Source organism: Haliotis asinina, chromosome 1, assembly GCF_037392515.1.
Source record: "Haliotis asinina isolate JCU_RB_2024 chromosome 1, JCU_Hal_asi_v2, whole genome shotgun sequence".
Taxonomy (NCBI): Eukaryota; Metazoa; Mollusca; class Gastropoda; order Lepetellida; family Haliotidae; genus Haliotis; species Haliotis asinina.
The window spans coordinates 67774726-67794854 of record NC_090280.1 but is presented as its reverse complement, the minus strand read 5'-3'; the positions used below and the strand labels follow the sequence as shown (position 1 = coordinate 67794854).

The following is a 20129-nucleotide window of genomic DNA, read 5'->3' as shown; positions in this document are numbered from 1 at the left end:
GGGCTATGGATGACACCACGTTTCATTAGGATTGATGTACCACCAGTGGCTTTAGCTCCATGAGGTGAAAAGACATTATAAGAAGTAAAGCCTCTGACATCAAACTTGTCAGTGTCTTTGAAGTACGTTTCTTGTAAGCATATAGCCGATGGATAAAAATCTTGAATTAAGAGCTGTAAATCAGTGAAATTATTCCTAAGACCTCTACAATTCCACTGAACTAATGTACTTTTAGACATTATGGTGGAGTTATAGGAGATCGTTCACGGTCTTTCTTCTTCGGAGAATGACTCCGGGAACGGGTGCTCTGAGGAGAGGAAACATCCATGTCCTCTAGCACGCCAAATTTATTGAAGAGAAAAGCAGTATTTTTCTGTGCTTTGGGCACACGATCTGAACGTTGCTTTTGCTTGGAATAGTTTACATTTGGATTTGTTTTCTTTTCATTTGAATGATGATCAGTTTGTGACGCAGATGTCCGTTGAGATGATGTGACATGAGCATTAGTAGACAGTAATAACGGAGCAGAGGACTCAGTGTATTCTGTCTGGCAACCCATTGTATTAACTGAAATGGTTCGTGGGGCTGTGTTAGAAGCTGGAGTAGAAACGGAGACAGTAGCAGCATAGGATGGCCCTGGAGTTTCTTGGGCAAGAACAATCTTTTTTGCATCCTGGAAAGAGATATTGCGTTCATATTTGACGCGTGAAATTTTGGATTGCTGTTTCCACACTGGGCAGTCTTTAGATGAAGAAGGATGATTGCCTGAACAATTGACACAAGACGGGGATTTGTCACACAATCCACTGTTTTCACATGTTCCGCCACATTGATGACAAGCAGCTGGGTTTCGGCATGATTTAGAGCCGTGTCCATACTTTTGACAACAGTAACATCTCAGTGGATTTGTAATAAATGCATCGACCCTTAGATGACAATAACCTGCTTTTAGCGAGTCCGGACGCGTTGGAACACCGAAAGTGAATAAATAAGTGTTAGTATTTTTAATTTCATTGTTTTTCTTGAAATTAAAACGTTTCACATCAATAACACCTTGCGAATGTAGCTCTGAAATAATGTCACACACATTCATATCTGAGAGGCATTGACCAACATCGCGGACAATGCCTTTACAGGTGTTTAAAGTTCTATGAGGTGAAACCTCAACAGGAACGTTAGCTAGTGCAGAAAGGAGAATCTGTGATTGGATTGTTTTTTGCATTCGATAAGTAAATGTCCCGATCGAAGCTTTTTTATCTCTTTGACGTCACCTGCTACTCCTTCAATGCCCTTTGCAATGGCAAAGGGATTTAACTTGAGAGGACTGCCATCAGGAGAACACATAACAAGATATCGTGCCCAATGATCAAGTTTGTTTTGAGATAGTAAAATATCATCATCCGAAGAACAAGAATCATCCGATTCGTGTGAACGTTTTGTTTTTTTTGTGGGGGTGCCATGGTTATAGCAAATATGATTCACCCTCCTAGCTCCCCACCCACCATGGAGTGTCTACATGGACGATGCCTTATGTCAGTGGGTCTCCAGCAGACGGCACCAAGGATACTAGGAGGGTATAATCAAGCAGGAAAAATCTTGAAAAGATAAATCCTACCAGATTGGCCCATGAGCCATCGCCTTCTGGCATAGGACTCTAGGCAAAAGAATGAGTCAGAAATTACGTTTTTCAACCGATCTTTATCGCCAAAACAATACAATACATAGTGGAATAAATCATATTGTGTGCAACATATTTGTCCATGCACAGGGCTTGGCATGACCAGCCGATTGGTAGAATCGGGCCCATTCTACCACCCGTCTAGGTGAAGTAAGGGGTAAAGTGGTGTGTTGGACAAAGGAACGCTATTCCTGGAACCAGTGTCTTCAACCACCAGCCTACCGTCCTCCACCGACACGGGACGCAACCCACGGCCAACAGGTTGCCCAATTCGGTTGCTCCTTGCAACCAGCAATGGGGTGCTATGGACCTAATTGACCCGGGTCCACACGGGTGGCAAGCTCTTAGCGTTATCCAGCACCCACCACAAGGAGGTGGCTTGCCACGGGTGCCTTATCCTAATAGTGTATAATGTCGGTCTCTTACATTGTACAAAATGTAAGGGAGTCTTCTCACACCTACATAATGCCGGAACTAGATTCTATAGAAATCCTAGAGAAATTCTAGAGAAAAATGGTCCCCTTCGTGTCATTATTTTGTGCCCATCCTAGTGGCTTATCACAGCCCATGGCATATGTGTGACTTTAGATGTCAGGCACTTTGTTCACTCAACCGGAAAGGATTATAACCAGTTAGGCATTAAAATATGTCGGAGAACTTATCCCCATTTGTGGACAAGTGAGCAACATCACCATCATAGCTCAAGAAGTTTCAGACACACCACATCATCTACACCGCTGCAATGTTCTCATGGACAGTCGCTCCACTTTCTCAGACGAAATGTTTTCATCCAAACTGTTACTGAGTGAGAAGGAGGTGTTTATTTTGTCTCACCAAACACATTTACAAAGGTTAAAATACAATGTAGCACTAGTTAAAAATGTATAATTCAGCATAGTGCTTATGGGAGATGTTGAATGATATCGCAAAACCATATAAATATGAAATATATAAATATACATTAAAATTGAGCATGATGGGGAAACCTTATGCTTTCACACCAGAACAAGTGCCATAATCACACGTAAAGCTCACAAACAACAAACACTTACATATTTACTCTTGCATCCAACATCCACACAAATGCATACTTCAAAGCGATTACTCAATTATTCATCAACCTCACACCCATCCCTCTCACCTCATACAGTACCGACTACACGCACCCGTCCATCCGCTAGACACACATCGCTCACTTCATAGATTCGTGCACGCGCGCGCGCTCAAACACACACACACATACACATACACTTGCATTAGCTTGCCAACGGTATTAGGATCTAGACCGAAAGGTCGCAGTTATCTATCCATAAAAAGTGTTACTATATCATACTATTAAACTCTGCCTGCGTCACGGTTGAAGTAAAAACACTTCAGGACAAATCGATACAAAGGCTAAACCGTCACTGTGACAAATCTGAGCGAAGTGCGCATTACAGTTCAACATTTTGGGTAATTCAAAACCGTGTTGTTAACATTCGTTCTGTTATATGTACTTTTTTTATGTTTATTGAGTGTTTTGTTTTTCCCCAGTCAGCAGTAAATAATCAGTCTTGTAAATAATCAGCGACAATATATATATATCCACAGCTTGAGAAAAGTGCATCACAGAAATATATATATACCTCTCTATATACATATAGTCGCTGATTATATAGCTGAGAGGTATATTTTATATATATATATATATATATATATATATATATATATATATATATATATATATATAGTCGCTGATTATATAGCTGAGAGGTATATATATATATTTCTGTCAGCACACCTATCGCAAGTGGTAAGAAAGCTATCGATAGGGAAGCACTGTATTCAGCAGTGCGAATACCGTATATTCCTTCTAATATATGTTAACATTAATGTAACTTTTTTTCACGTGACTTAAGGCTTATATTTCGCTGATATGTGTTATCTATGTACGTTCACGATTATTGTCGTTTATCGTATAGACATGTTCCAGTTTAATTGCTTACAAAGATGTACTTATTTCAATATCTGTAATAATGCATGCATTATATTTGTATTTCACTCACCTGTTTTATGCATTACTTATATATTGATATCACAGTTAACAAATCAAGCCGAACTATTTGTGTATAAACCACTCTGTTTCCGCTATAAACATACACGATTTTGAAACATTCACGATTGCTCTACTTCATCTCTACCTACATTATTGCTACTTCGTCCTTAAGGACTAGTCAGCTTGAGAAAAGTGCATCACTGAGCACGTGAATCAAAACTATGAGTTGTCATCAACTTGTTGATTTAGAATATTTATCAAGTTTTAATTGCCTTAGAATGACAAATCTGGGCCAGAGAAAATAAGTAGGATGGAGAAACATAGCGAGGTCAGTCTCAAAGTATGATTCCTACTCTGTGAACACAGAGTATTGTAGTCATCATATGCTTCAAGGAGTACGACTTTCAATGCAGACTGTCACTGGCAGGGTAATTGTTCTGTGATTTGGTTAGATTAGGCTTGACCAGTTATACTCATGTATGGAAAAACTGACATAACTATCGTATGAAAAACATCATATTGCAGTCAACCACTAATTACGAATATTGTATGTTCAGGTGACATAGGAGTCATATATTATGCGAAATATTGCGTGAATCTCAGATTTCGCGACAGATAAAAAATGACTTTTTAGACCGAGAGGCTAAAACTGTAACGTTTGCATAGAAAACGAAGATTAATCTCCACCAACACATATCATAAAACATACGTTTATCAAACATACGTTCCCGAAGCGCATTTTCACACTTGTAGAAGAACATCAAGACAGGATAATGAACTGGATAGGAAATTTTCTGAATCTAGGGCGGAATAAAGTGTAAACTATTACTTACCATCATGTATAGTTACAAGCAATTGAAACTGGACAAGATCAAACACACTACATACAGGGACACACCCTGAACACTCATTGCATCAATGTCGGCAAAACCTTTGACATATCACTGACAATCTTTTGAATCCCATCTCTTGTTAACACTGATTATCCGCTTCAGCGTCTTCCAGATAGATAACGGAAAGTTGCCCGCAGGCGATTTTCAACATTGACGATTTCGTATAATGATGAATCATCGTGCGTTACAGGACGTTCGACTTTTATGGATTTTTTAATACAATTTTTGAAATGTCCACAAGTGGAGATAACATGTGGGTGAATAGTAACATTTCCCATTTTATCATGCGAGCGAGTGAGTTGATATTTAACGTCACATCGACAATATTTCAGCCATGTCGTGACGAGAACATTTAACAATGAAAAGGAATATATGTATGTTGTAAAACCTGTCAACAAAGGACAGTAAAACAATTAGAATATCAAAATCTGAATTAAATCTAGCGTGGAAAGTTAAAACTAATATCACTATTCGGACAATACAATATAAAAACAGGCCATAGGTCACCAACAACGGAAGGTAGATCACCATACTAGAGGCCATGGGGACTTACAGTACCTGCATGCTCCCTAGCGGGATTTACACCATTCCGTCAGCTGCTGGCGACTGTATGCAAGATTAGCCAAAAATTAAAATGACAGAAATACTACGGCTAAAAATGTTTTGGGACTTACGTACCCTCTCAGGAGGGCAATAATTTTACGGTACTTCAACCCCCCTCGAGGATACAGCCACTAACAATCTCAGTTACTAATTTACCTTCCAGTCATAAAATACTTATTTATTTACAAGTCATTCAACAAATTTAATTCTTTTAAAAAAGTAATAATTAAATCAGAACTTACTATACTAAAAAGGTCCTTCATAGTTCTTGATTTGAAATAGTTATCCCTTGTGATGGAATATTCGATACAGTCAAGCATGACATGCTTGACCGTGATTATTTCATCATAAGGGATGCAGAACGGAGGATTCATGAGTATATCTTGTATGGCCAATACGACATTGCCGCATGAAGACCTCTTCAAATCTGGACTGACAGCCCAAGTAGGGGAAACCAATATACGGTTTTATTGGATGTAATTTATTTATACCTACTTGGGTGTCCCACCTCTTTTTTTTGCATCAGATCACGGCTGTAATTTCTAACGCTAGGTTTGTAATCAGTGTATGGGATACGAAGTGGTGTCACAGATGAGTTGATTGCTGCCTTAGCAGCAAGATCTCCCATTGTGTTACCAGAAAGAACTACGCGGCTGGGTAACCAACAGAAGACGATGTCGCATTGGCCAGTAGCAAGAGTATTATGCAATTCAATAATTTCAGTTAAAAGTAGACGTTTACAAGAAATACTAGTATTTTTAATAGCCTGAAGGCATGAAACAGAGTCGGAATAGATTATATACTGTTTATGCTTAGGGTATCTTTGAACATATTTAAGAGCCGTTAATATGGCGTCAGCTGCAGCTGTAAAAATAAAACTGTTGTCTTGTAATCTAGAAGATATTGTTTTGGATCCATTGACAGTGGCACAAGCCACAGCGCCACCGTCCTTGGACCCATCTGTAAATAAGGATTTATAACTCCCATATTTATGTTTTAATTGATTATATTCTTGTTTATACTGGAAACAATCACAGTCAAACATATCCTGCTTGACTGTGCTGAGTATTCCATCGCAAGGGATCAGTATTATAATTCCCAAACTATGAAGGTTCTTTTTAATAACACAAGTTATCATTTAATCATTGTATTTTAAAAGAATTAGATTTATCAACTGAATTGTAAATAGATAAATATTTTCTTATTGAAAGTTTAAATTCGTAACTGTGCTTGTTAGTGGCTGTATCCTCGTCGAAAGGGGTTGAAGTACCATAAAATTATTGTCCTCCTGAGAGTTCTCGTCACGATAGGCTGAAATATTGCCGATGTAACGTTAAATATTAACTCACTCACTCACTTGTTCATATTGTACTTCATTCGCTTCTGATTTTTTAAATGTGGTCAATGATAGGTCCACCTGGGGCCTAACCAATTGCCAAGGAGAAGAAAGAAGACGGGAAGGGACTATATTATCCAGCTCAATGCTGGCAGCAGCAAGAAATAGCTTAATTCTGAGATCAAGAGGCGGAACAAGGGAAGACTTTTTGTTATACAACTCGTCATAAAGAGGATTAAAGACACAATTAAATGCAGGATTAGACTCATTAGAAGCTAATTTTGTAATGTATTGTAAAGATAGTTTTATACGGCGTTGGTTGAGAGAAGGCTCATGAACTTCGACATATAGACTGTCGATAGGAGAAGTTCTAAAAGAACCATGACAAAGTCTTAGGCCTTGGTGATGCACAGGATCAAGTAGTTTTAGGTTCCTTTGACAAGCTCCACCATATACGATTTAGCCGTAATCAAGTTTAGATCGCACCAGTGATTTGTATATGTGAAGAAAGGTATTTTGAGCCCCTCCCCATTTTGAATTAGAAAGAACTTTTAATGAATCGAGTGCCATCAGGGATTTGGCTTTAAGGGATTTAATATGGGGCAAAAAGGTCAAATGTGAATCGAAAATAAGGCCCAAGAACTTGGCCTCCTTGACCACTTTGATTGGGGCACCACTTAGAAATAGTTCTGGGTCTTTATGAGGTTTGTATTTACGACAGAAGTGTATACAATTGGTTTTTGATTTAGAAAATTTGAAGCCATTTTCAAGACACCATTTATCTAGACACAACTGTAGTTGCCTTTTAGTAGTATGCATATTTTTCCCACGACAAGAGTGAGTGAGTGAGTTAGTTAATATTTTACGTCACATCGGCAATATCTCAGCCATATCGTGACGAGAACATTTAATACTGAAATGAAATATATGTCTATTATAAAACCTGTCAACAAAGGACAGTAAAACAACTAGAATATCACAGATGATATAATATACAACTAGTAACTATACCTAAAACAATTTATCTACAGAGGACAATACAAGATAAAAATGGGCTATAGATTGCTAACAGCTGAAGATAGATCACCATACTAGGGACCATGGGGACATACAGTACCTTTGCTACCTGCATGGACCCTAGCTGGATTTACATCATCCCCTCAGCCGTCAGCAATTTGGGAAATCTAGCCATACAATAAAAAACACTTATACTACGATTAAAAAGGTGGAAATTTAGAATTTACTTTGAATGTTTGTGGACTTACGTACCCTCTCAGGAGCACAATAGTTATGAATTTAAACTTCCAATAATATAATATTTATCTATTTACAATTCGGTCAATAAATCTAATTCTTTTAAAAATGCAATGATTAAATGAGAGCTTGTGTTATTAAAAAGATCCTTCAGAGTTCGTGAATTAAAATACTGATCCCTTCTAATAGAATACTCAACATAGTCAAGCAGGAGATGCTTGACTATGATTCGTCCATCACAAGGGATACAAAACGGAGGATCCTCACCTTTAAGCAAATATTTATGTGTATATCTTGTGTGGCCAATACGACATCGTCGCATGATGACCTCCTCAAATCTGGACTGACAACCCAAGTAGGTGTAGCCAATATACGGTTTTATTTCATGTAATGTATTGATACCTACTTGAGTGTCCCACTTCATCTGCATCACATCACGGATATACGTTCTAATGCTAACTTTGTAATCTGAATATGGAAGAAGTGGCGTCACAGATTTCTTCAGTGCTGCCTTGGCAGCAAGATCGGCCATCACATTCCCAGAAATACCTACGTGACTGGGTAACCAACAAAAGACGATGTCGTATTGACCAGTAGCAAGAGTATTATACAGTTCAATAATTTCAATTAAAAGTGGATGTTTACAAGAAATATTTTTAATAGCCTGAAGGCAAGAAAGAGAGTCGGAATATATTATATACAGTTTACGTTTAGGGTGTCTTTGAATATATTCAAGAGCTGTTAATATGGCGTTAGCTTTTGCTGGTAATCTAGAAGATATTGTTCTGGATCCAATGACAGTGGCACAAGCCACTGCGCCACCGTCCTTGGACCCATCTGTAAATAACGATTTGTAATTGTTATATGTATGTTTCAATTGATTATATTCTTGTTTATACTGTAATTCATTCGTTTCTGATTTTTTTTTTAAAATGATGTTAAAGTTAGGTCAACCTGTGGCCTAACCAACTGCCAAGGGGGAGAGGAAAGAAGACGGAAAGGAGCTATATTGTCCAGCTTTATACCAGCAGCAGCAATAAACGGCTTTATTCTGAGCCCAAGAGGTGGACCAAGAGAAGATTTTTAGCTATACAAATCCTTATAAAGAGGATTGAAGACACAGTTATATGCAGGGTTAGATTCGTTAGAGTATAGCTTTGTTATATATTGTAAAGATAATTTTATACGGCGTTGTGTAAGGGATGGTTCATCGGCTTCAACATATAGACTGTCGATAGGAGAAGTTCTAAAGGACCCAAGACAAAGTCTCAGACCCTGATGGTGAACAGAATCTAATAATTTTAAGTTGCTGTTACAGGCTCCACCATATACGATGGAGCCATAATCAAGTTTAGAACGGACAAGCGATCGATATAGGTGGAGGAGGGTAGCTTGATCACCTCCCCATTTAGAATTTGACACCACTTTCAACAAATCAAGTGCTTTCAGGCACTTAGTTTTCAGAGATTAAATATGGGGCAGAAACGTTAGGTGTGAGTCAAATATTAGGCCCAAGAATTTGGCCTCCTTGACAACTTTAATGGGAGTGGCATCTAGAGATAGTTCAGGGTCTTTATGTGGCTTATATTTTCTGCAAAAATGTATACAATTAGTTTTGGATTTAGAAAATTTAAAGCCGTTTTCAAGACACCATTTATCTATTTTGTTCAAACACAGCTGCAGTTGCCGTTCAATAGTATGCATATTTTTCCCACGACAAGAAATATTAAAATCATCCACAAATAACGATCCATCAATTGAATCCTTTAAAACTTTTGATAAACTATTTATCTTTATACTAAAAAGCGTGACTGACAAAATACTGCCTTGTGGAACACCCTGATCCTGACTGTAATGATCAGACGGGTAGAACCCACTCGGACTTGAAATTGTCTGTTGTTTAAAAATTTGGCTATGAATTCAGGCAAACGACCTCGGAAACCGAAATCATGTAAATCTCTCAAAATCCCATATTTCCAGGTTGTGTCATATGCCTTCTCAAGATCAAAAAAGATAGACACAGCATGTTGTTTATTAATCAGCGCGTTTTTCACAAATGATTCTAAACGCACTAGGTGATCGACTGTACTTCTGTTTTTACGGAAACCACATTGTATATCTGTTATGAGATTATTTGTTTCCAAGTACCAAACAAGTCGATTATTTATCATTCGTTCCATGGTCTTGCAAACACAGCTAGTTAATGAAATCGGACGATAATTGGATGGATCAGTATGATCACGTCCAGGATTAGGTATGGGTACAAATATAGCATCACGCCATGAAGAAGGAAATATCATCAAAAATATATAAGAGCGTCTCTAAACAGGATTCTGGTAGGTGCTTCAGGAGTTGATAATGGATGTTATCAGCTCCTGTAGCAGCGTCATGAGCTTGATCAAGAGCAGTATGGAGTTCATGAATAGAAAAAGGTTCATTATAATCTTCCCCATTATCAGAATTGAAATTAATAATTTTCTTTTCTTGTTGTTTTTGATACTGCTGGAATTTAGGTACATAATTAGAAGAGGAGGAGTGTTAAGCAAGGGTTTCACCCAGTTTATTTGCAATATCTGATTTATCAGTAAGTAATTGATCTCCATGTTTAAGATGATGGACAGCAGATTTAGTACCTTTACCTTTGATTTTCTGGAACATGTTCCATATCTTGGACATGGGTGTCCGAGAATTTATTTTGGATACATAATTTTGCCAAGATTGGCGTTTGTTCTGTTTAAAAATACGCCGCGCTTTAGCATTTAGAATTTTAAATTTATTTAAATTATGCACCATAGGATGGCGACGGAAATAATGTTCTGCTTTTTTCCTTGCCTTCCTAGCTTGTTTGCATTCATCGTTGAACCATGGTTTTCGAATGTGTGGAACCGCAGAGGAATTTGGTATACACTCATCAGCTATGGAATTTAGTTCATCCGAAAAACATTTAATAGCAGTTTTTCAGCACACAGTGTTTCAAACAAAGCCCAGTTAGCCTTTTGAAAATTCCGCCTTGATGATGGAGGTACATCAGATGGCGTTACAGGCTTTAGAATAGTAGGAAAATGGTCACTTCCACAGAGGTCATCGGGCACTGACCATTCAAATTCATTTAGTAATTCTGAATTTGTGATTGACAGGTCGAGAGAAGAATAAGTCCCTGTAGCAGGGTGTAAATATGTGTTGGAACCATCATTATAAATACATAAATCATTATCAGAACAAAACTCTTCTAGTAATTTACCTTTAGTGTTTGTAGTTACACTACCCCAGAGTGGGTTGTGTCCATTCAGATCTCCCATTATAATACAGGGCTTCGGGAGTTGATCATACAGCACTTGAAGATCGGTTTTGTGAAACGTTGATGACGGAGAAATATAGAAAGAGCATAATGTAAACGCAGCATGCAAAGTTAGTCGCACTGCAACGGCCTGAAGATCAGTAGTAAGTGAAACAGGGCTATGGATAATATTCTGTTTGACTAGGATGGAAGACCCTCCCGTGGCCCTGTCACCCGGAGGTGAAAATCAATGATATGCCTTGTAATGACGCAGGTTAAAAGTATCTGTCTGTTTTAAATAGGTCTCCTGCAGACAGAAAGCTGATGGTGTTAAATCCTGGACTAAGAGCTGCAACTCATTAAAATTAGTCCTTAGACCTCTACAATTCCACTGTAAAAGATTATTCTGATAACCTATCTTTTTGGGGGGTTTATTGGGGATCTACCCCGCACTTTTTTGGTGTCGACAAGCTGTGAGCCCTAGAATGGACGTTTTCACACACGTCCATATCCTCAAGCGATCCGTATTTATTGAATAACTGAATTTTATTTTGTGACCCTTTCGGGGCTCTCCCACTCAGTTTCTTTGAAGAACCTTGCTGTCTACCTTCAATTTTTTTTTTAGTGACACTTTGCTGAGACTTTGTCGATGACAGAGATGATGGTTCTAGATCAGGGGATGTTTCTAATTGTATTTGGGACGTACCAGTAAGTGATTCTCGTGTTTGAGTAGATGTAGCGGGTGAGAAAAGGTTTGGGGAATCCGTTTTGACCCAAGTCAAGTTTGTCTGACAGCTAGTGGATACTGTAGGTACTATAGATGCTGTTTCTGGCGCTCTTCTGGCAATGGAAGCATAACTTTCTGTTTGTTCTAAGCTTAATACTTGTCTCTTTGCATCAGCAAAGCTGATGTTTTGTGTAAACTTATTTATTGCCATTTGCTGTTTCCAAACAGTACACTCTTTAGAATAAGACGGATGATTCCCTGAACAGTTGGTGCATTTTGTAACAGAACTGTCACAATCCTCTGTTGTGTGTGTCTTTTCACGACAGCGAGCACACACAACGGATAATGTACAAGAATTTACACCATGTCCGAATTTTTGGCATTTGAAGCATCTGAGAGGATTCGGAATGTACGTGTCAACATTTAGATTGCAACAGCCGGCCTTGAGTGATCTTGGAGCAGAAGGTAGGGAAAAGGAAAACAGATAAGTGTTGGTTGTGACAGTTTCATTATTTTTACGAGTTGAGAATCGTTTCACATAAAGAACACCCTGATATTTCAGAGGCAATATCTAATTCTGACATGTCAGCGAGTAATCTATCGCGGTCCCGTACAATACCCTTACTCGTGTTGAGCGTTTTGTGTCCCGTGATGGTGACGGGAATGCCGACAAATGGCTTAGTGTTCAACAGGTTTGTTGACTGTTGCTTTTTGGTACACTCAATCAAGAGTGCACCAGAACGTAATCTTCTGATATTTTTCACGTCCCCAGCAATGCCTTGGATACCCTTCGACACAGCAAAAGGGTTTAATTTCAAGGGTGTTCTATCTTCAGTCTCAACAACTAGAAAACGTGGCCAGTATTCAGTAGGATTGGACAGTCTAAGGTCAGTATCAGTATGATCTTCTTCAAGACGTTTTGTTTTTTTGTAGGGGGTTTCATAAGCCATGGTTATTGTTTTTTCATTTCATCATCCGAGCTCCCCACCCACCATGGAGTATCACAGGGACAATGCTAGAGCAAGCGGGTCTCCACCTTGCAGCACCAAGGATACTCGGATGATATACTCCAGCAGAAGAGTTACAAATAACAAATCCACAAGATTGGCCCATGAGCCACCGCCTTCTGGCATAGGACTCTAGGCAAAGTGCAAAACATCATTGTTCAAAAGTTTAAACATCTTTTATGAACAATTTCACCAAGACCCAATGGTTAACATTAACAAATCCCATTTGTGTGATGACAAATAAGTATAGTCCATACACACAGGACTTGGCGTGACCAGCCGATTGATAGAATCGGGCCGATTCTACCACCCGTCTAGGTGAAGTAAGGGCCGAAGTGGTGTGCTGAGCAACAGGAACACGGTTCAGGCTCCTGCTACCCTCAACCACCAGACTACCGTCCTCCACCGACACGGGACGCAACCCACGGCCAACAGGTTGCCCAATTCGGTTGCTCCTTGCAACCAGCAATGGGGTGCTATGGACCTAGTTGACCCGGGTCCACACGGGGCTTTGAACGGCTCTTGGCATGACCCACCCACCACGAGGAGGTGGCCGTTCACGGGTGCCCCCACGACAAGAAATATTAAAATCATCCACAAATAACGATCCATCTATTAAATCGTTTAAAACTTTAGATCAACTGTTTATCTTGATGCTAAAAAGAGTGACAGACATAATACTGCCTTGAGGAACACCCTGATCCTGATTGTAATGATCAGACAGGGTAGAGGGAGTGAGTTAATATTTAGCGTCACATCGGCGATATATCGTCACGAGAACATTCTTGGAAAAAGGAATTTATGCATATGGTAAAAAACTGTCAACGAAGGACAGTAAAACAACTAGAGTATCACAATAAGAATTAAAACTAGTGTGACACAGACAGGGTAGAACCCACGCGGACCTGGAATTGTCTATCACTTAAAAAGTTGGCTATAAATTGAGGCAAACGACCTCGCAAGCCAAAGTCATGTTAATCTTTTAAGATGCCAAATTTCCACGTAGTATCATATGCTTTTTCGAGATCAAAAGAGACAGACACAGCATGTTGTTTATTAATTAGTGCATTTTTAACAAATGATTCAAAACGCACTAAGTGATCAACAGTACTTCTGTTTTTGCGGAAACCACACTCTATATCTGTTATGAGATTATTTGTTTCCAAGTACCAAACAAGTCGATTATTTATCATGCGTTCCATGGTCTTACAAACACAGCTAGTTAATGAAATCGGACGATAATTAGATGGATCCGTATGATCACGTCTAGGTTTAGGTATTGGTACTACTATGGCATCACGCCATGAAGGAGGAAAGTTACCCGATGTCCAAATATTATCAAAAATATTTAGGAGAGTTTCCTGACAGGATTCTGGTAAATGTTTCAGGAGTTGATAATGTATGTTATCAGCTCCTGTAGCAGTATCATGAGCTTGATCAAGTGCAGTATGGAGTTCATGAATAGAAAACGTTTCATTATAATCTTTCCCATTATCGGAATTGAAATTAATAGTTTTCTTTTCTTGTTGTTTTTGATATTGCTGGAATTTTGGTACATAATTTGAAGAGGAAGAATGTTTAGCAAGGGTTTCACCTAGTTTATTAGCAATATCTGATTTATCAGTAAGCAATTGATCTCCATGTTTAAGATGATGGACGGTAGATTTAGTACCTTTACCTTTGATTTTCTGGACCATGTTCCACACCTTTGACATGGGTGTCCGAGAATTTATTTTAGATACATAATTTTGCCAAGATTGGCGTTTGTTCTGTTTAAAAGTATGCCGTGCTTTAGCATTTAGAATTTTAAATTTATTTAAATTATGCACCATAGGATGGCGACGGAAATAATGTTCTGCTTTTTTCCTTGCCTTCCTAGCTTGTTTCCACTCATCGTTGAACCATGGTTTTCGAATATGGGGAACTGCAGAGGAATTTGGTATACACTCATCAGCTATAGAGTTCAATTCATCAGAAAAGCATTTAATAGCATCAGGAACGTCAATAAAACGTTCCGGTTTAAGTTTTTCAGCACACAGTGTTTCATATAAAGCCCAGTTAGCATTTTTTAAAATTCCGCCTTGATGATGGAGGAACATCAGATGGAGTTACAGATTTTAGTACAGTAGGAAAATGGTCACTTCCACAGAGATCATCGTGGACTGACCATTCAAATTCATTTAGTAGTTCTGAATTTGTGAGTGACAAGTCAAGAGCAGAATAAGTCCCTGTACCGGGGTGTAAATATGTTTTGGAACCATCATTATAAATACATAAATCATTGTCAGAACAAAAGTCCTCCAACAATTTACCTTTAGTGTTTGTAGTTACACTACCCCAGAGTGGGTTGTGCCCATTTAAGTCTCCCATTATAATACAGGGCTTCGGGAGCTGATCATATAGAGCTTGAAGATCAGTTTTGGCAAACGTCGAAGACGGTGAAATGTAAAGAGAGCATAGCGTAAACGCTACATGTAAAGTAATTCTCACAGCAACAGCCTGCATATTAGTATTAAGTGAAACAGGGCTTTGAATAACGTTTTGTCTGACTACAATGGATGATCCGCCAGTGGCCCTATCACCCGGAGGTGAAAAACAATGATATGCATTATAATGACGAAGGTCAAATGTATCTGTTTGTTTTAAATATGTCTCCTGGAGACATATCGCTGAAGGTGTAACATCTTGGACTAATAGCTGTAATTCATGTAAGTTAGTCCTCACTCCTCTGCAGTTCCACTGTACAACATTATTGGAATAAACTATCTTTTGGTGGGATTTATTGGGGATCTACCCCGCACTCTTTTGGAGGGCGACAAGCTATGTGCCCTAGAATGGACGTTTTCGGAAACATCCATATCTTCTAAGGATCCGAACTTATTAAAAAGTTGGATTTTGTTACTAGACCCTTTTGAGGCTCTTCCACTTTTACCCTTTTGTGAAGATTCACATATGGATTTAAGCTTGTTTTTTTTCAGTTTCATTCACATTGGATTGAGACGTCCGTTTTGCATTTGTCTGAGATAATTTCTCCTGTGTACAAGGTACATCCTGAACACCCATGGGCTCAGGAAGTACGTCTGCCGTTTGAGTGGATGATTCAGGTAGCAGAGTCTGAGGAGTGTCAGTATTAATCCATGTTAAGTTGGTTTGACAGCAAACAGAAGACTTGATTACATTCACGGTTGGCGAAGGCGATGTTCTGGTAACAGAAGCATAAGTTTCTGATAAGTCTGATCTTTGGACAAGTTTCTTTGCATCTGCAAAGCTAATGTTTTGAGTATATTTGATTTTGTTGATTTCCATGTTCCGCTTCCAAACTGGACAGTCTTTTGAGAAAGACGAGTGACTTCCGGCGCAGTTAACGCATTTCTTAAAGTTGTTGGTACAATCTTCTGTTGTATGTGTCTGCTCACCACAGTGAGCACACGTGACAGACAATGTACAACTATTCACTCCATGTCCAAATTTTTGGCACTTAAAACACCTTAATGGGTTAGGAACATAGGTATCAACAGCGATGTTACAGTATCCAGCTTTCACAGAGTTTGGAGCAGTTGGCGAGGAAAAAGAAAACAAATATGTGTTTGTTGGAACAGTTTCTTTATTTTTCCGGGTTGTAAACCTTTTGACATGCATGAGACCTTGATCTTTGCCTTTGCTAGTGTTGAGCGTCCCGTGAGCTGAGACTGATACGGGAATTCCTACCAACATTTCAGTTGTCATCAGGTTTGTAGCTTGCTGTCGTTTACTACATTCAATGAGAAGAGCTCCTGAACGCAAGCGTCTAACATTTTTTACATCACCCGCAATGCCTTCAATAGCCTTCGATACTGCAAACGGGTTCAACTTTAGTGGTGTCTTATCATGAGTCTCGATCACTATAAAGCGTGGCCAGTAGTCAATTGATTGGGTCGGTCTGTGTTCATTATCATCGTCATCAGGGTCTAGTGGACGTTTTGCTTTTTTAATGGGGGTTTCGTAAGCCATAGTTGGTTTTAAACGGTTCATCATCCGAGCTCCCCACCCACCACGGAGTATCACAAGGACAATGCTAAAAACAAGCGGGCCTCCAGCTTGCAGCACCAAGGATACCCGGATGATATACTCCAGTAGAAAAATCAAAGGATTAATATTTCCACCAGATTGGCCCATGAGCCACCGCCTTCTGGGCATACGACTCTAGGCAAAAACATATATAAAATGATGAATTTCAAATTACAATCTCCAAAGAGCCAAGCATGAAAAAACAAATTACCAGTTTCATAAATTTTGAGCATGAAATAGTTGTAGCTCAGGGCTTGGCGTGACCAGCCGATTGATAGAACTGGGCCAGTTCTACCACCCGTCTAGGTGAAGTAAGGGCCAAAGTGGTGTGTTGAGCAATAGGAACACTGATCCTGCTCCCATTGCCCTCAACCACCAGGATCCCTTCCTCCACCGACACAGGGCCGCAACCCACGGCAAACGGTTGGTGGACCAAATATTCCCCCGGGTCCACTACGGGGGTGTCGGCGAGCTCTTGCGTTACCCTGCACCCACCACGAGGAGGTGGCTCGCCACGGGTGCACCCAAGGTTTTAAATGATTCAATAGATGGATCACTTTTCGTGGATGATTTTAATATTTCTTGTCGTGGGAAAAACATGCACACATTTGAAAGACAACTCCAGCTTTGCTTAAATAAGATTGATACATGGTGTATAGAAATGGATTTAAATTTTCAAAATCCAAAACTAATTGCATCCACTTTTGCCGAAAGTATAAACCTCATAAAGACCCCGAACTATATCTAGATAACACACCTATTACAGTTGTTAAAGAAGCAAAATTCTTGGGCATAATTTTGATGAACGTTTAACATTTCGACCACACATTAAATGTTTAAAAAATAAATGCCTGAAGGCCCTCGATTTGCTGAAGGTTGTATCTAATACAAAGTGGGGTGCAGACCAGAAAACCCTCCTCCAACTATACCGAGCTCTTATGCGATCCAAACTTTATTACGACTCCGTTGTATATGGCGGAGCCTGCAAAAGCAACCTGAAACTTTTAGATTCTATTAATCACCACGGTCTAAGACTTTGTCTTGGATCTTTTCGAACTTCTCCCGTTGACACTCTTTATGTTGAAGCCGATGAGCCTTCTTTGAACCATCGGCGTATTAAGTTCTCTTTGCAGTATGTTACAAAACTGTTTTCTAATGAATCCAACCCTGCATACAACTGCGTTTTTAATCCTCTGTACGAGGATTTGTATGGGAAAAAAACTTCTCTCATTCCGCCTCTTGGAAGACGAATTAAACCTTTCCTTTCTGCTGCTGGCATTAAGCTACAAAATATAGCTCCTTCCCTTCTTTCGTCTCCTCCTTGGCAATTGGTTAGGCCAGAGGTTGACCTCACCCTGACAATGTTTAAGAAATCCGAAACAAATGAATTACAATACAAACAAGGATATAATCAGTTAATTACAAATCCATGTTCACAGACGGGTCCAAGGACGGTGGCGCTGTGGCCTGTGTCACTGTCATTTGGTTCTACAACAATATCGCCTAGAATACCGGTCAATGCCTCTATTTTCATAGCTGAAGCAAATGCCACATTAACGGCTCTTAAACATATTGAAAGACACCCTAAACATAAACAGTATATAATTTATTCAGACTCTCTTTCTTGCCCTCAGGCTAATAAAAACTTATCGTGTAAACATCCACTTTTAATAGAAATTATTGGACTATATAATGGTCTTGCTACTGGCCAGTGCGACATCGTCCTCTGCTGGTTACCCAGTCACGTAGGCATTTCTGGTAACACAATGGCCGATTTTGCTGCCAAGGCAGCACTCAACAAATCTGTGACACCACTTCTTGTTCCTTACTCGGATTACAAAGCTAGTATTGGAACTTACATCCGTGATCTGATGCAGAAGAGGTGGGACACTCAAGTAGGTATCAATAAATTACATGAAATAAAACCCTACATTGGTTACACCTACTTGGGTTGTCAGTCCAGATCTGAAGAGGTCATCATGCGACGATGTCGTATTGGCCATACTAGATATACTCACAAATACTTATTAAAAGGTGAAGATCCTCCGTTCTGTATCCCTTGTGATGAGAGAGTCACGGTCAAGCATATACTGCTTGACTGTGTTGAATTCTCCATCACATGGGAGAAATATTTTACTGTTAAAACAGTTAAAGATCTTTCTAACACAGTTAGTTCTCATTTAATTATTGGATTTTTAAAGGAAATTGATTTCTTAGTTGAATTCTGAAGAATATGTTCTGTAGATAGATGTATTTTAATGTTTGGTAGTTAGACTAGGAAGTTGAGCTGTTAGTGGTACCCTCGAAGGGGGTTGAAGTATTGTAAAATTATTGTCCTCCTGAGAGGGTGCGTAAGTCCCACATTGTTCAAAGTCAGTGTAAACATACCAGGATTTTTAGATGTAATATTCTTGTTCTTCTAATTTTGATTAAAATTTCCTACAGTCGCCATCAGCTGAAGGGATGATGTAAATCCAACTAGGGTCCATGCGGGTAGCAAAGGTACTGTAAGTCCCCTTGGTCCCTAGTGTGGTGATCTACCTTCCGTTGTTGGCGATCTATAGCCTATTTTTATATTTTGTTGCTAAATATTTTAGAATTCATTTCTAGTTTTACTTGTATAACTGTGATATTCTAGTCATTTTACTGTCCTTTGTTGACAGGATTATATAATCAATCTTTCATTATTGTTACTCTATATATTGTTTTAGTCACGATGTGGCTGAAATATTGCCACAGTTACTTTACATTTGAACTCACTCACTCACTCCAGATCACTTCTCCTGTTACTGCCGAATGTATCCATCTGGGGAATGGAAGCGTCAGCGAAACGTTCACGTCGATGTCTTTACACCCGCATTCATCCATCACGTCGTTTCAGTAGAAATCGTGATTCATCACTGAACCAGATTCTACGCCAATTCGGCAGGTTCCAGGCCCGAACGTTGGTGTACCATTGAAGTTGATGTCGAAGCGCAGGGCCAGAATGGCACCTGTGGCGAGCCACCTCCTCGTGGTGGGTGCTGGGTAACGCTAAGAGCTCGCCGACACCCCCGTTGTGGACCCGGGGGGATATTCGGTCCACCAACCCGTTTGCCGTGGGTTGCGGCCCTGTGTCGGTGAAGGAGGGGTTCCTGGTGGTTGAGGGCAATAGGGGCCTGCAACCATGTTCCTATTGCCTAATACACCACTTTGGCCCTGACTTCACCTAGACGGGTGGTTGAATGGGCCCGGTTCAACCAATCGGCTGGTCACGCCAAGCCCTGAGCTTT

General features: G+C 39.5%; 1 protein-coding gene across 1 annotated transcript in view; it reads right to left on the bottom strand.

Moving 5' to 3' along the window:
• LOC137282211 (calphotin-like) overlaps positions 1-4611 on the bottom strand; it is a 92689-nt gene extending 88078 nt beyond the window's left edge. The window contains exon 1 of the mRNA XM_067813956.1: positions 4547-4611. The gene's annotated coding sequence lies outside the window, so the exon portion shown is untranslated. The remainder of the gene's footprint in view (positions 1-4546) is intronic.
• Between the last annotated feature and the right edge of the window lie 15518 nt (positions 4612-20129).